Consider the following 4,784-nt stretch of genomic DNA (forward strand, 5'->3'; position numbering starts at 1 on the left):
TATCTGTCCATAGTGCTTGAAGCCATCATCTTCTTTACCTAGATGGCTGTAATAGTCCAGTATAGTTACTCCAGCTACTACTGTAACCCTCTTTAAACATTAAATGAAAGTGTGTCTTTACTCTGCTCAAAACCATATAATGGGTTCCATTTTAATCTGAGAAAAGAATCATTAAGGTCAGAAGACACTACATAATTTTTCTGCCTCTCCTTCCCCTGGCCCCCTTTTCTACACACCCCTTCCTGTCACTCTCCACCTCCCTCACTGCACTCCAACCCCATTGACCCTTATTCCTGGTTCTTGAATAGCAGACATGCTTCCCTTTGGGTGTTTGCCATTAGTTTTTGTGGGTTCTTTGCCTCTCTTCTTGGAAGTAACTTTTCTAAGGTAATCTGCTTTGTTAATTTTCTCACTACCAGTAAGTCTTCACACAAATCTTGCCTTTTTTTTTTTTCTTTTGAGACAGGGTCTCACTCTGTCTCCCAGGCTGGAATGCAGGGATTGGTGCTATCTCTGCTCACTGCAGCCTTTACCTCCAGGGCTCAGGTGATGCTCCCACTTCAGCCAAGTTGCTGGGATGACAGGTGTGCCACCACGACTGGCTAATTTTTGTATTTTTTGGAGAGATGGCATTTCGCTGTTTCCCAAGTTGGTCTCAAACTCCTGGGCTCAACTGATTCGCCTGCCTCAGCTTCCCAAAATGTGGGGATTATAGGCATAAGCCACTGTGCTTGGCCAAATCTGGCTTTCTTAATGAGCCCTCTCCTAAGCCCTGCATCCTGCATTTAATATTGCGTCAGTTTTCAGCTCCACCGCCTTCACTTCATTCCAGCTGTGATTCCTGATTTCCCCTGCTTGTTGTACCTTTTCCTTCTTTACATATATTCATAAACTCCAATATAATACTGTATGATTGTATTATGTATTGTATTTGTTGATTGTCAACTGTGGAGACACAGTTTGGCTCAAGTTGGTAATATTTTCGTAGTTTGCATGGTGATGCTGTTGGTATATGTTCAGGTGTGGAATGCCTCCAGGAATACTCCTACCACCCATAGCATCAACACATGATACAAACCTGCAGAGCCAGAAGTCAATCATGGCATGGACATGTCCTACTAACCCAGGGGAAGATGTATATGGATAGTGAGGAAAAATGGGTTCGAAACATTCAATTGCAAGCCTCATTCCGTAGCATTAGGGGATACAGTAATATACATATAAAACCACTTAATCTGCACACAACCTTAAGTTCAGAACTTACCATGGTTTATATTTGAAAACCTCATGAAATTAGCACTTTATTTAACAGGTGAAGAAACTGAGGCACAGGGAGGTTAACTAACTTAGTCAAGGTCTCATTGTAAATGCAAGAGCTGGGGCTTGAACATTAATAGTTCCATACTTGTACTGACCTTTAAGCAGAATTCTTTAGTTAATTCTTTTTTTTTTTTTTTTTTTTTTTTTTTGAGACGGAGTCTCGCTCTGTCGCCCAAGCTGGAGTGCAGTGGCCGGATCCCTGCTCACTGCAAGCTCCGCCTCCCGGGTTCACGCCATTCTCCTGCCTCAGCCTCCCGAGTAGCTGGGACTACAGGCGCCCGCCACCTCGCCCGGCTAGTTTTTTGTATTATTTTAGTAGAGACGGGGTTTCACCGGGTTAGCCAGGATGGTCTCGATCTCCTGACCTCGTGATCCGCCCGTCTCGGCCTCTCAAAGTGCTGGGATTACAGGCTTGAGCCACCGCGCCCGGCCAGTTAATTCTTTAGGTTTCTCCTGCAATCCCCTCTGCTGAGGGTCACCAGTGCTGTCATGCTGTGAGCATAAGGTAACGATGGTATCATTAGTTTATCATTTCCATAATCCTATGAGGTAAACATGACAACGACTTCAATTTTAGGGGGAAAATTTGAGGTAAAAGTTATTTAAATGTCAAAGGTCACGACATTGGTCCATGGCAGAGCTGGAATTACAATCCAAGCTTCCTGACTTTCAGATCAAAATACTTTACAAATTGTATGCTACTCCTCAGTTGGTGGTTTATGACATGGGCTGTCTAGAGAAACATGGTCTCTGTGACTTTCCTCAGTTCAACAACAAAACCCCAGAGGGAACAGCAATGGATGCATCTTTAAGATAGGAGATCTCACAACACTGAGCTAGGAGATGATTTCTGGAAATCCCTACAAAGGAATCTCTGGGATAATGCTTAGGTGCTCACTTCTAGCAAATAAAAGATGGGATGGTCCTTCTATTTTTTTAACTTTATTAAAATACTGAGTTTTATTTCACATGTACATTTTTTGTCTCCCCACCATTTCCATGTCTGACCACCACTACTACTATGTCCTATCATAACATTCCATACATACTTAAAACCAAGCAAAGGGTGGAGTTCCATCTTTAAAAACTAAACAGGCATTTTGGACAACACATTCTTGGCAATGGAACCTGGACAACATTTATCAAACACGGCAGGGAAAGCTGTCACTCTGCCTTATATAAAGGACAGCCAGACATCAACTCTTACAGAAATGAAGACAGACAGAAAATTTTTAACAAATTGTTTAAACTATTTTCTTAAAGAGACTTGCTCCACTACCAGAGATCTTGAATAGCCTCCTGGTCAGTCATCCGGAAGCCATTATTCACATAATTGATGAACTTGGATTCCACTTTGGGAAGAGAGTCACCTTTTTCTATACTTGCTTGTATTTTTGCTTTTACATCTTCTACAGAACTAGGTCCTTGTGGTGTTTTAGGAGTTTTTTTCCTGTTTTTTGAAGGATTCTTGTCCTTTTGATTTGATGTTGATGGTTTTGAGTGTTTTCCATTCTGATTTGACTTTTGTGCACTTTTGGCTGGAGTATCTCGTATAGATTTCTTCACTGGCAATTTTTCTTCAGTTTCCTCATCATCAAAATCATCTTCATCATCATCATCTTCATCAGCAGCAAGTTTCACTTTTTCTGTGGAACCCTGCTACCACCTCCCGGGGCAGATTGCTTTCCAGATATACTTAAGAGTTTCACATCCGCCTCCTCTTCGTCTCCCGACTCTGCCTCTTCCTCCACAGCTACTAAGTGCCTTCCACTGATCTGCACTGGTCCTGAGCCACACTTCAACCAGAAGACACTGGTGGTGGGATTTCAAAACCCCCAAGGGAAACCGTTGGCCATACAGACGTCTTCAAAGTTGCCAGTGTTACTTTAATTGGACTGCCTTCGTAATTCATTGCCTCTGTTTCAACAACGTGCAACTCATCCTTTGCAACAGCCCCTAAACTGACTTTTTAAAGATAACTTGTGTCCATTTTCATCATTATCTACCTTAAAGTGATCATCTTTGTTGGCCTTTAGTTCACAACTGAAAAGATAGTTCTGGGGCCACAGGGTGCTCGTGTCCATGTCTGTCGAATCTTCCATGAGGTTGTGGCACACACTTAGGTGGGAGAGAAGGTGAACAGAGATAAATGACCACTGCTCAAGAGAACGGCCGCTCAGGGCAGAATCCCACCAGGGGTCCTTCTGTGTTAGAGAGCAGGGTAAGCTCCCATAGTGTCGCACAGTTTCCCAACCAGAGATCTGGCACAAAGCCCTGAATGGTGCAACTTTGTCACAGATATAATTAGCACGAATAGCTCAAAAAGCCTTCCGAGGGACATTCCTAGCTTCACCCAACGGAAAGAAAGTATACTCTCAAAGAACTGGGCTCTCAGGTTGAGAAAGCAGCTTTTGGATAATCCCACCTATGCTGGTCAGTGTACTCTGAGCATCCCTGACCTTCATCTCCAGAAAGTGTTGTTAGTTTTGACCATCTTGATTAATTCCGTGACCTGATGGAGCTTCCAGGCTCGTTTAAGTTCCCTGTGTGAAACTGGCTTAACAAGAGGTCCCAGGGTTTTACCTCCTCCGCTGAGAAGCCCACTGCTTAGTTGGATCCAGGTGGGATCTGAAAAGTTCCTGCTCTACGGCCAGGTTATGTGTTTTAAGTCCCCTGTGATGAGGATGCCATCAAATATTCCCATGTGGGACCGACCAAAGTGGCAATATGAATTCTTTATTTCTATGCCATTCTGCGAAGTAAGAATAGAAATCTCATTATTTATACAAGTTATATTCTTACTTTTACATACTGAAGACTTTGCCTAAAGTATTTTAATGTTAAAAAAAAGTCAACAAGAACTTATCAGCCTCTCATTCATGAAAAAAAAATACTGGAAAATGTCCTCATTGAAGAATAATCTGTTGTATAGTTAAAGTCAATTTGAATTTAGGGAGAAATATGAAATTGCCCAAACACACAACACACACATACACACATCACACCCTCAACACACATAAAACCTCGCAACAGTTCTCTTACTCTTTGATGTCTGTGTGCCAAACGAATGTTCCTCAGATGCTTCCATATGTCCCAAAATATGTGCCTGCCTTATTTCATGATGGCAGATTAATAGATATGGCAGGTTCAATTAATTATGACTTAAAACTTTCCACAGTTTTAAATTTCCAGTTTTTTATGCCACAGGAAGAAAAATACAACTTTCAACTACAATACTTCTAACAATATGACTGATTTTTTTTCTTGAAAAAAATAACTGTCAAAACATGACATGTCAGATTCAGCTTCCTTCCACCAACATATCACAATCTGTTTTGATGGAAAAGGGATATATTTTAATTATTTGTTTTTAATCTGACTCCAGACTTGACATATGGCACCTCATTAAGTTCTCTCTACATATTCTGGTAAAAACAAAAACAAGCTGTACAAAGTTATTCAAC

The 4,784-nt window shown here is 41.6% G+C and overlaps 1 pseudogene; it reads right to left on the reverse strand.

The window, feature by feature from the left end:
* Positions 1-2,595: 2,595 nt before the first annotated feature.
* LOC119627097 (nucleophosmin pseudogene) lies at positions 2,596-3,461 on the reverse strand (annotated as a pseudogene).
* Between the last annotated feature and the right edge of the window lie 1,323 nt (positions 3,462-4,784).

Source organism: Chlorocebus sabaeus, chromosome 14 (genome assembly GCF_047675955.1).
Source record: "Chlorocebus sabaeus isolate Y175 chromosome 14, mChlSab1.0.hap1, whole genome shotgun sequence".
NCBI classification, from domain to species: domain Eukaryota; kingdom Metazoa; phylum Chordata; class Mammalia; order Primates; family Cercopithecidae; genus Chlorocebus; species Chlorocebus sabaeus.